This window comes from Neodiprion lecontei, chromosome 5 (genome assembly GCF_021901455.1).
Source record: "Neodiprion lecontei isolate iyNeoLeco1 chromosome 5, iyNeoLeco1.1, whole genome shotgun sequence".
Lineage (NCBI taxonomy): Eukaryota > Metazoa > Arthropoda > Insecta > Hymenoptera > Diprionidae > Neodiprion > Neodiprion lecontei.
Window position 1 is genome coordinate 22,608,703 of NC_060264.1, and position 13,183 is coordinate 22,621,885.

A 13,183-nucleotide genomic window follows, 5' to 3' on the forward strand; every position below is an offset into this window, starting at 1 on the left:
GCCGCCAGCCAGGCTTATCGCGACTCACGGCGACCGTTGAGGTTTTATCTTGTGCTGTAGTTATACGTATATGCGCCAGTGAGATTAGATTACGGCCTACCTACTCCGCTAATACTCGCCGGCTTCGGGCCGCATACACGCCTGTGTTTGCGTCATGTATAAGTTACGAATTGCCGTAACGTCAAACTGCGAATATAACCCCTTAGAAACCCTTTATAATTGTTGGAACCTCGCCGCGTGGACTCTTTTTATCGTTGGAACTCGTGAACTCGCGGTGGGGTTTTTTTGTTTGGTCAAGATAAACGCCAATAGTAATAACCAAGTCGAGCTATGACTTCGGCCCAAGAATTCTGTATTTATCAATATTTCTTACTTACACAAGCTTTTCTGCACCTCATTTATATCCGGAGATTAACTTGAAATTGAACACTGGTTTACGTTGACCACAATCCACTGTAGCCAACTTCTTGACGGATATCGCGGTGCAAAGCAATAATCACGCTGCTTGGAGATAATTTTCAGTTAATGAGGCTAGAATGGACTAGAGCACGATTTTGAAAATTTTTTCAAATATTGTAACCTCGAATGCAAGAACATGTGTGACGTTATATTTATGCAGATTTAATTGAAGAATTTCCTTCATTCCGTTTTTGTTACTTTTTTTTGTTATTTTATATCTTCCTGAAGTCGGATGTAGTGCATTCCTCTTGAAGATTACGTCCGTTTCTGTCGTGCTTCCATGTAGTCTCGTTGACTCTGTGGATTATTGCGAATTGTTAACGCTTTCACCGAGGGAACGGGCTGCAGAAGCGGAGGATGGCCAACCTGCCTGCAGTGTTACGAGACATGCATGAATGCTTAAGAGAAAAAGAGAAAAACGGAGAATCGAAGCAGGTTTTTCCCCGTTTAGTCTCCCGCCCAATTCTCTTTGGTCCGAGTCGAGCGAAGCGCTGCGCTGCTGTCGCGTTTCGTGCAAACTCACTCCGTGTGTTCCATGTTCCGTCGTCCATGCGTTATTTCGCTTCGCGATGTGATTACCAAAAAATTTCTGCAAATTGCTGAAAGGTGGGAAATCTGTACCGTACATTTCGTGAGTGATTGGATAAAAGAACTAAATGGGGTGTTCCCAAACAGAAAGAAGATGATATGGGGTTATTTGCCTAAAAATAAGAAGCATAGAAAAACGAAGGAGAAACAGAGAGCGAAATTGAAAAACTGAATTATTTACGTCCTAGTGTTTGAGACACTGTACATATACTGTGCGCACAACAAAGGGGACAACGTTAAGAATCAGGATAAAAAGAGGACGGCAAAAAATAGTACTCCGCAAGGTAGGAGAAGTAAATTATTAACTTTGCGCGCGACTCCACCGCGTCTCTTGATAAACAGAAGCTGCATATAACAATATAGCTCTGAGTCCTGATTAAAAACAAACCACATACAATCGAGCAAAAAAATTCTTGGAGGGTAAAACGATGAGACGGAAAAAAGGTACGAACAGAAATGCAGACGTAGATCAAAAGGAAAATAACAAAAATAACCGACTTCTAAGACCTCAACAGACGGAAAGCTCAAAATATATGAGCATGCTGCAGGAACTGGGAGAATGTCAAAAAAAAAAAAAAAACACGGCTGTGATTCTAAATGGTTAAGATTTAACGCTTTATTCAATTCGACATAGAATGCACTGAATAAAAATATGTGTATGGAACTCATGTTTTGTGTCTCACTGTCCAGATGTTCAGAAGGGCAAAAAGAAAAAATATGGAAAGCGAAAAAAAAATTAGTCTCGGTCAGGCCGTGGTGTCGAACAGAAGAAAATTCACACCAAACGTAATCCTGAAGCCACTGACATTTCTTTCGAACGATACAGAATATATAATTCTGAACTTGGCAAACTCTGCATTACTTCAATTTTTGACCACGCTCGTTTTTGTGTAAAGTTTCTTTTGGTTTTTAGCAGGGGAATTAACCGAATAATCGGGAAAACAAAATAATCCTTCCGATTTTATACACGCGTCCAGTTTTATGCGCAAACAGCTTTTTGTATTGCTGGCAGTGTAATATTTTCTTTTTGTGTGACACTTTCATACAATTTATCTTAATACAATATTAACTTTTCGTTTTTCTAACATTCCTTGTAACATGAAAAACGCAGGCTGATCCCTTGGTTTACTCTTTTGTTAATTCTTTCTCTCCTTCGCAACATCAAGAATTTGTTTACCCACTTTCTCTGTTCAAAATTTCAATCGCAAAGTATTGCGTGAGGCATGTACCCCTAATTGTTCGTACAATATGGAGAACGCGCTGGTTCTTATCACGCTTTAAACCGCTTGTAGTACCACTTCCTGCCCCCATGGCGTCGCATAGTTATCGTTCATTTCCTATATGCGTACGTATTATACAGTGCTGCAAGTCCAACGCTGTGGCCGTGGTTTCATGTTTTTTTCATAATTCCTCTCTTTTACCTTCGAATCGGATCGTTAGGATTGAAGCTCGGGGCTATTCACTTCATTTTTGGGTTTAGGAGTGACTTCCGCGTTTTAAAGCCTTGCATTAACTGCCAAAGACTTCACATGACTTCCAGAAGACTACGTATGACTCCATAATGACTTTCAGTAACTTCCAATAACTCCTAATTACTTCCAAAGATTAATAATTGCTTCAATTGACTACCGATGACTTCCAAAGACTACTCATGGCTTCAAGTCAATCTAATAGTGCCTTCCAATGATATTCAGTAATTTCCAATAATTCTGCACATTTCCTAAGCAATTTCAACGTTGCTGTAGTAATTAATTTCAAGCGCGAATAACTCAATAACTCCTGGGTAGATTTAATTCTAATTCGTCGAAGAAAAGTCTTCGCTAATGTGGTTTATGATCATCTCGATGCGAAGATACAAAGTTGAACTATATAAATTTCGGATGGTCCTCGACGGTTTATGAATTTTGTTTGAAATTTTGCGTGTAGTTAGCGTGTAGTTGCAATTGAGCTTGGTGTGTGTATCATATCGCGTAGTAAATTTGGATGTTATGTAGTGTCGAACGCGAGGTCAAGGGCTCGATTGAGTGTAATGTACGAAATTAAAACAATTATCCTTTTGATCATACTTTATTTTTATTTCGGTTTCAGCACAAACCGTTGAAGCACACATAATTAGAATAATTTCAACATCATTATACGTGAAACCTTTTTTAAACTTGAGTCTGGTCTCATCGTAAAGTGCGAAATGTCATGACACTGTAATACTTAACATATTTTTCAAACGTTACTTTAATTTTGGTACAGACTAACGATAAAATGGAATACGACTTGTAAGAATGAAACTTCATTGACTACCGCTGACTTCCAATGAGTTACGATGACTTCCAGAAGACTCCATATAACTCCGTAGTGACTTCCAAAGACTTCCAAGGAATTGCACGGTCTTCCAAAAATATCCAGACTCCCAAAGCCATCGGAGATCAGCGTAAATACGCCTTCCCAAGTAAATAGTCCCTTGGATTGAAATCTCCTTTCTCATTTACTTGACACGTTTATCCAACCTTGAATAGCGCTAAATTTACGGAAGAGCATTTAGCTGTACTCCTTTCAATTCAAATATAAATGTCTAATTAAAAAATCAGAGACCATCATTGAGTCATGTTACGTAATCTCAATTATGCATCAATTTTTCCAAAGTCTATTACCGTTGTTATAACACTTATGTGTATGCGCACGTGTGTGCGTAGAACGAGGTATATTATCCATGTACTGTGAACGAAACGCGGAACCATACGTGTACGGTGAATAATCAAGTCGCATGTATTCGAATATCAAATACGGCGTTTTTATCTTCCATTCGTCCGTCAACGGAGTCTAAAACATGGTCTCGATGTACGAAGTGAGGTGGTTCAACTTTCACACATATCGCGGGAGACAAGGTCATATATTTACCATTTCATTTCATGGAAGACGAACCACCTTAAGCTCGAGGAGAGAAGGAGCGGCAGCGGCAGCGTAAAAGAGCTTAAGGTTTCCCAACTCCTTCGTGGCGCGCAGAATACACGAAGTAAGGGGTCGCAAGGAGGCCGAGAAGGGGGGTCTGGGGTCCGGGTGGCCGGCACATCAGCAGTGCAGCAGCGCGGCGAGCGAGGAGGACTAGGAGCGAATTTTCGGGTGGGAATCGAGCCGTGGCGATTCCGCGCATGCGCAGTGCTCAGATTTATCGAGTAGCGCGGCGTAGCGCGTGGGCGGTGGGGAAGGGAGGAGAATATTCGCGGTGCCTGGTGGGGAGCAGCAGTGGACTCTCCTCGACGCCCGCGGGGCATGTGGAGGGGGGAGGCGAAGCGGCCGCCGCGTTCGTCAGTCAGTCGCGCCAGGCCCCCGCTAGCACAAGCAAGGCTAACCAGCATCGCTCTCGCCTCCATATTTTACCCCGAAAAATAACAAATAAATAAATATATCTATATATATATATATATATACATATATATACACATATATATATATATATTATTTTCGTTCTTATTGCTTCATAGTATATGTATATATATATGTATATGTATATGTATCTTCATCCTAGCGCGCATCTTGTTCTGCTTCAACAATAAAAGTAAAAATAATTGTAATTGTTGTATTTATACATTTATGTATTCGTTATTTTCCTTCCTCCGAGGTTTATTGTCGTAAAATGTTTCTAATCGCGCGTTAATAATCAAAATAATGTTTATCAACATCGTCGTCGTCGTCGTCGTCGTTGTCATCATCGTGGTGGAAAGAAAAGGCAGAGATAATATTTCGTAACGGGGTGATAACACAGTCTGCGCTTCTTGTTAATCCCAAACGTTGTGACTGCGAACTGCATACATACATTGGTTATCCAAATCAACATCGTATTATACTTGTTTTAATAATGACATCAGAAAGGAACGAATAAAACGCTGAAAAAACTTGTGTCGCAAACGGTTTCTCGATTGGTGTGATTTTCTGTGTTCTCGTGGTCAAAGTTTCATTGGTTAGCCGTTGGCTGTCAACTGATTAAACAACATTACGTTATACTGGTGCTTCTGGCGAGTACATAAAACGTCATATCGCGAAACGTATGTTACAAACGAACATTACATACGCGTGAACAATTGTAAATTTTTATCTTAATTTTTATTCATATTTCATTCCCCACGGTTTTAATCAAAAGTTATAAACTATCGCGAAAAAGTTTGATAGTAAGACTTGGTCGATGATAAAACCTAAGAAACAGTCAACAGAACGAGGACAAATCCACCGACTCGAGCCAGTTTCGAATTGGTCGTAAAGAAACTGATACAAGCAAAAAAAAAAAACACAACACAAAACACAAGAGGAGAGAAGAAGAGAAGACCAGCAGCATCGATAACATAAATATACACGTGTGTGTAGTACAAAGGATAAACAAGAAAGTAACGAAAATACGAAGTAAGAAAATATAATGGTGCTGTAGTTTTATGAAAGATTAGAATCGTTGAGCCAACGTCGAGAGCGCGGAGCGTGGAACTCGTGATAGCGTTGCGAGGCGGCGAGCAGCCGTTGGAGTAACCAACTCGTGGTACTGAGTCGGCGTCATCGATGACTTGAGAAGGAGAGGCGAGGAGCGGAGCGAAGGAGGCGGCACTCGTTCGCCGGAATCGTTGCTCGAGTCCCGAGCCCAAGTCGTGGCGGCGTCATACCGGTAGAAAACTGTGCGTGCCTGCGGTAGCAACAGCGGCAGCGATACAACGGAGGTGTTTGTAATCGTACTGGTTTTCGGTTTGATTCCGTGCGATGAGTATCACGTGAACAATCGCCCTGTGTGCATCGCTCGTCGAGTGCCGCGTGTATAATTTATCGCTTCGATCGTTGTTGTTCCCCAGTCCCTCGTTTTCCTCTTCGATTATTTGTGAATATCGCGTTCCTACCGCGTTTTTAAAACTGACGTAAAACCAGCCGAAGGGGGATATTCCGATTCAGTTTCCACTTGTTCTTCTTCGCTACTTCACCGTTTGCAGAACTCGTAGGTAAATATTACCCACGCTCTTGTGACTTGTTTTATGCTAGACGCGACTGTGTGTGTGTGTGTATGCGGTTATCTATTTATGCATATTTGTGTTTTGAATACATGTGTGTGTGTGTGTGTGTGTATGTATATTGCACCTCTCAGGTGCGTTATGAAAGAAGTATGAGAGAGTTGAAAAAGAATGATTGTGTAAGAGTGAAGTCGGTCAGAATTTAGAGACTGAGAAAAGGGAGGCGATAAAAAGGTTGTACTGGAAATATACTCACTGGTGTAAAGTAACACTGACGCTCAGAATCGTACATTACTTATTTATTTATTTATTCTTTTTTCAATTAACAAAATCGCTTCATTCTATTCTTCCAATTCTGAATTCTATCGGATTAATTTTTATCCATAACTCTGCATTTTAAGTAGTTGTCTGCTAGGTTTCACAGTATTTTTTCCCATTTATAACATTCCATACTGCACAAGTCGCAATTTTGAAGAAAGAAATTGAAGAAAAATATACTAAGCATTTCAGTCAAAAACGGTGAACAAACTGCGTTTTATACTGTTAATTTTTAGTTTTATTTAATCCATGGATATAAAATATTCTGAAATTTTCTCCAAGTCACATTAAACGATATTTTGTTGCCTCCTTTTGTTTTGTGCTTCCACCATCGTCGTAGTTACGTGATATTTCTTTTTCCGATACTTAATATCATTGTTATTATTGTTATTACCGCAAAGTATTATCATGAAACGCTTAAGTTACATCATCGTCACGTTTAATCGTATTAATACGCAACATGTATATATATACACTGTTTATAATCAATCAGCCTATTTTATAAACCATATTATTACCACGATGACGATGGACCTGAAACAAGGACGATGCTGATGATTGACTCGCGTTGATCGATTTTTTTTTTTTTTTTTGTTTCTTGCTTTCTGCTGAAAACGTGATTAATAATACACCTAACGCGTGCAACACGCGTGGTTAACAACTGAGATAAGTTTTGTTAAACAGAAATCTTCTCATCCAATCAGTCAGCCAGTCAGTTAGTCAAACCGATGAGAAGATGAGTGGCAGCAAACACACATCGGCAATATTGTTATCTGTGTGTGTACAGTGAGCATACGCGTGTTTTCTGCTTTCCCATCTCCTTCTTCGTGTCTCTTGTTTCTCTCTTTCTTTTGGTAGCCTTCATTTTTCCTGCGTCGAATAATTCACCGGTTTCATCGTCGTATAATTTAATACAACGCGAGAAAAAGGAACTGCAGACGTAAAAGCGAAGAAAGAAGGAGAAGACGACGAAAAAGGAGAAATAAAGTATGCTATATGTAGAAAAGTGAAGGCAAAAGCGGATTGAAGAAGAAGACAAAAAAAAAAAAACACTACCGCGAGATAGAAAAGTAGAAGGGAATAGTTCGTCATAAAATCTTCACTCATCAAATCAGTTCAATCCTGCAACTCTAAACGATATTTTTCATTCAGAGTCATCTTCTTCAGTTTGCTGAGGAAAAATTATTCTCTTCGTACGTAGCCATTTCTGGTTTCATTTATTTTCTTGAATGTACAAATAGTTTTAACGAGAAATGGAATGATAACAAGTAAAAGAGGCATCGAAATGGTTGAAAATTATAATTTGAAAAATTCAACAAAATGGTGTACACATATTTATAATTATTTTACCATTAACAACGATAAAATAATAAGTATTTCACATATAACGTGTCTGAAGATCAATATTTCTTAATTATCGTTTGTCTTTTGCGGGTGAAAATTTTGTATGTGTACCGTATTGATTTATTAAGTTTCGCATAAGGAAAAAACAATAAATAAATTGGTAACTGTTACTGAGTTTATTTTAATCGTGTGCCGCAACCGGGAATTCCAGGAAAACCGGAAATTATACAGGAATATCAAAGTGCCCTTGAAAATACTGGACTTATACGGAAATTTCCCACAGCAACCGGGAATTTGCAATGAAATTATTCTTCGGAATATCGCTGCAATTGTAGAATTTTTAACTTACATAGAAAGTCAAAATGTAGGAAGAATAGAGTATAAAGAACTGTAATATAAAATTGTCACAACGAATACATCAGCATTGTAACGGTTCTGTATTCTGATTTTTAATACTTTACCTTTCGTTTTAACCATTCTTTACTTTGGCTTTCTAAATTTTGAACATCTTTGAAATACATTTGCGCGTAATTGAAAATTCGGTATTGTGACCCTTTTATTTTTGGATTTTTCTACATTTTTGACTCCACCCGAATTCATCAGTTCTACACATCGTCGAATACGACGGTGTTCAACGTTGATTACATCACAATAAAGGACAAACGCCATAGAGATCACGATACACGAATATACGGAAGTTTTGAAAAAAATAAGCAGGAATATACGGGAATTATACATGAATATTGAATTCTGATATCGCTGGACACAATATTAATGTGCTTGCACAGTATTTCCATGAGAAAAACTCATTTTTGTCTGCGTTACGTGACAACGACGACGATGCCGACAAGGACAAAATGTCAACAAATTAGACCGTGTTAACGAGTCGAGAGAACAGTCTCGAATGGATAACAATGTTTGTTGCTAATATGCTGCACTGCAGCTGCAGTCTGGCTGTTATTGCATGCATTGCACATTGCACGAAGCGAGCAGTGTTGTTGATCGTCGCTGCCATCGTCGGTGTGACGCATGTCTGCGAATCGGGAGAGACTCGGTGGAGTCTCGCGCCAAGCGCAGTGGAAATCGATAAGAATGAAAATGCACAGCAGAATACTTCCAGAGAAGTTTGGAAGATTCTGCGATGAGGGGTTTGTCCCATGAGTTGGAGCCCTCAGGACCGTAAGCATATGAATTCGAAAGACTTTCGGTTACACAAGTCGAGAATTTAGCTGCGGTCACAAAGCAAATGCAACGAGATTAATTCCGTTGAAAAGACGAGAAATTCAAGTGACATCAAGTTGCTCGGGCAAACTTGAAATAAATTCACATGACTTGAAGTTACCAAATCACTTTTCGCCGGATGAATACCCGAATTCAAGCATGTTTAATGCCTCAGAAAATTCAACACCGTTTACTACGAGGGTCGATTGATTGCGTGATTCCACGATTATTCGCAACTTTCCCAGTGTCAGTGTTGCTTGGGCATTTGTCTTGATTCAATCGGCGAGCTTAGAACTCGTGAAAGTAATCTTGTGAAAATACACGACCGAATGGAAATCACTGATTGTTTAATCGCTTTGTTCTGCGATCAAAATGATCGTCTATGCCTGAGTTACAGTAACTGCAATTACGATAGGCAAGAAAAAAAAACTATACAAGAAGAATTGAGCAAACGAGAATTTAGTGGCTGGTAAATGACTGAATGATTTTTATAAAATGACAATCAATAAATCATTCTAATGAAGATGAATGAATGAATGCAAATAGATTTTGATGAGACAACGATTATGACTAACAAACACTTTATGGGAAAAAGAAGTGAAAGGGAATTTTGATAAATGGATGATGATGATGATATTGAATAACAGATATGAATAAATGTACATGTACAAAAACGCTGCCTGATACTTATTACCGAAAAATGAAAGAATAGAAAACTTCGAACAGAAGGAAACAACGTGAAAGAGGCAAAAATTCATTACATCCATCTATTCGTAGTGTTTTTTATAAATAAACCAAACTAGCTTCTTCCCGTCTCATATATCATCTCTTCTCCTTGTTTCTCAACATTAATTTTTCACGTCTACATTCCATTAGCCTCTCTGTTTTGGATTTTGTGTTATGATTCTTAAATCTGCTGCCCCCCCCCATCACTTTTACGCTATGAATCTTCTTCACGGGCTTGTTGTAAATAATTCCGTTCGTTGTTGTTGCTGTTGGTTGGACCAAATTGGAAAAGCAGTGTCAAATTTTATGAGAGTCGCACAACTTGATAAGCAGCATAACGTAGCACAGCGCCGAAATAGGACGTATTCGAGTATAAGATCATGTAGCAGTTCAATCTCTTACCGACCGAGCAAACTTTAATATATAGGAAGGATATAGTGAGTTTGCTCGCTCGGTAAAGGTAGGACTGTTGCATGACTTTAATATCAATTTGAGGGTACGAATTTAGGTCAATTTCTATCAAGTGCCATACTTTAACATTTGTTCGAGGATGCGCTTAGGTTCTTTGCCACCAATTTCAAACGGCTCATTGATCAACTTTTGGGAAATGTTTTTTGAACATCAATGAACTCCCGATTGATTTAAACGATTGTTTTAGTCCAGACCAGTCGAGACAAAGTAATTGTAAGGCACAGATTCAACAGGTGTAATCGAAGTTGTTTGAGCTGGAATTCAATCGATGTGTTATCCTCTTAACACGGAGCTGAACGAATCGCGCTGTTCATTTGCATCGAAAAAATATTGAAAAGTTTACGGAAAAAGGTTTCCCCACTGATAAAGTCCGAAAGAAAGTTCTTATCACGAAGTGGCAGTCAAATGTGAACTGACGATTCTACAATCATCAAAAACGTCTCGTCGTCCAAAAATTGGGTGGAAAAAAAAAACAAAAAGAAACAATGGTTCCAAGAATTGATAAAAAACAATTCGTGCTCATTCGTCGAAATCGGAACACGAAACGAGAGAGAATATATGTTCTGACCGTTTGGATTTCTCCGTTACTCACTCGAAGGGACAAAATTTTTGGTAACATTGAGAACGGTAGCATAAATTTTAAGGTCACGCCAAATTTTTCACGACTATTTACCCTCTCAAAATAAACACAACCAGTTTTGGGCGATGAAATCGCGGATGATTATGCTTAGGAACCGTGGTCGTAGTGAATGGCTGACTGGTTGGATGGTTGGGTGGTTCAGTTGGTTCGGTTTGTTAGGTGGGTGGGTGGGTGTGTCTCGTGTTAATTTTAGCCACGTGACAAGCTGCCGCCGTTGCTTCGTCGGTTTATAATGCTGCCTGACTGCCGTCACCGACTATGCAGTACTCTCTTATTCACTCTCTTTCTCTCTCTATCTTTCGCCTACCTATTCTTTAGCCTACACTGAGAAAAATTTCATTTGTTACAGTAACTAGAAAAAATCCGACCATTAATTCCTGAAAAAAATTTCAACTGATCAATATTGCCGATCGTAATTTCTAAAAATTTATCTGCCGATTAATAAATTGTGAAAACCTATCCATGGAAGGCTTTCTCTTGTTATCCCTGAATTATTTCGACCAATTTACGACACTTTTTCTCTTCGTGGTCTTGGGCTATTCGTTTCAGCCCTTTCGATTGATCTCTCATCCTTCATTCCCTGTCCGCTTTTCCCTCCCGTCGTACTAAATAACGCCACTAGCGCTTCCTCGCTTTTACCCTCTTCTCTTTCTTTTTCCTCCTCTTTCCCTCTATTTTGGGCGAATCCCCTCCACCCCCTTCATCTCCCTCCGCCAACCACGAGGGATATTATCGGCAACAATGATCCCATCTGTCCGAGCGATAATTTACGAATTTCGAAAGCTGGTGTAGCGTTACGCGTACCTACTATATATATTGTATATGTATATATATATATACACAACTTGCTATACATACCTGTACTTATATACGATATTGTACGCATGCGTCGACGAGGGCGGCTGTAGAGGCTGCACGCGCGTGAATTGACGCTGACCTCGATATATACATGGTGTATGTGTGCGAGTGTGTGTCTACCCATAATATACTATAAACCCATGCATACATAATCCCCGCGCGTTTAAAAAATTTGCAAATCGAATATACATGTATTTATACACTGTGAAAAATTTCACTTGTCATAGGAACTAGAAAAATTCATTAAAACAGGTATCGTGAAAAAAACTGTTTGAATATTGTTGGAATTATGAAAAACGAGGTACGCGTAACCATTTTGCGCTATCGTCGATCCTTTTTTGGTAATTGCAACGCAAAATCAGTTTGTGAGGTTTACTCTACTTTTTTAGTTAAATAAGGCTTTGACGTCAATTTATTGTTGCACAAGCATTAAATTTTCGCAACAGTTGCAAGAAAATATAGTGACAGTGATCGTAATGAGAGAGAATAGTAACGGATACTAGACTTTCCGGTAACAGCTAGAAAATTAATTTTCATTTTGGACCTAGAACTATATTTTTTGATTGTGGTAAAAAATGAAAATAGTTAAGGACTGAGCGGTGAACGGAACTAAAAATATTACTCTCAGTGTATGTATGGTAATAAGTGATTGTATCTGTGAGTTGATAATTTTTTCCTTTAGTTGAAAAGTATACATAATCATACTAATCACCATGCGATGATTTTTTTCGATAAGAGAGTTGAATGTATGGGAACGAATGGCACGTAGTATGTCCGTGTGCATAACGTTGTATAATCGTATTATCAATAGCTTAAATCATTCGCTTGAGGCTAACAGGATATTCTTTTTTTTTGTGATTTCAGGAGAACAACAAAGGCTCAGTGGTTCTGTGAGTTTTTTTTTTTTTTTTAATATACCGCGCTACCCGATGACGATGGCGATGATACAGAAAATGGTGCAGTAAAACGACGATAACGATAAAAGAAAAAATAATAAATAACAACGACGACGGTGAAAACGACGGAGGGAAAAAACGAAAAAAGTAATAAATGATCAATGATGATGTATGAATTCAGTGGCTGATCTTTGATTATTTTGCGGGAGGGAAATAATAAAAACATAATTATAATAATCAACGTCGGATAAAATTGCATTACATTAAAAGAAAAAAATATTTCCATTTTCTACTCGAATAACGTGAAATCAACGATATATTATTATAATGAGAAAATAGAGGAAATTTCAACGATATCAAGAATCTTTGAAACTAACCCAATCTGAAATCGCAATCACGTAGAATAGTTATGCGACGTACTTTGCTTCGCGAAATTGCTAGTTTATTGTATATTTGAAAATAGTCGGGCTAATTTTTGTATAGTTATTCTTTTCTTTTTAATAACTCTCAAGCAAAAAATGATTCATCAATTTCCGAAAGGAAATCAAGCGATAACGCATTTCGTCGTAGATTCAGAATGACAAAGAAAATCAATAATAATAGTGGTCATTATAGCGATGATTGCAATAGTCAGCTAATTCTTATCAGCCGATGACTTTGCCGTCGGCGTTATCAAACGTCCAATA

General features: G+C 38.5%; 1 protein-coding gene across 19 annotated transcripts in view; it reads left to right on the forward strand.

Annotated features, from left to right (window-relative positions):
* LOC107223117 (protein muscleblind) overlaps nucleotides 1-13,183 on the forward strand; it is a 282,556-nt gene that overhangs the window by 128,271 nt on the left and 141,102 nt on the right. For 3 of the 19 annotated variants that reach the window (XR_006904567.1, XM_046740807.1, XM_046740808.1), the window contains exons 1-2: nucleotides 4,624-6,014; nucleotides 12,466-12,491. The exons of 3 other annotated variants lie outside the window; for them this stretch is intronic. The gene's annotated coding sequence lies outside the window, so the exon portion shown is untranslated. 13 more of the 19 variants (XM_046740795.1, XM_046740796.1, XM_046740794.1 and 10 more) reach the window with 13 other exon arrangements.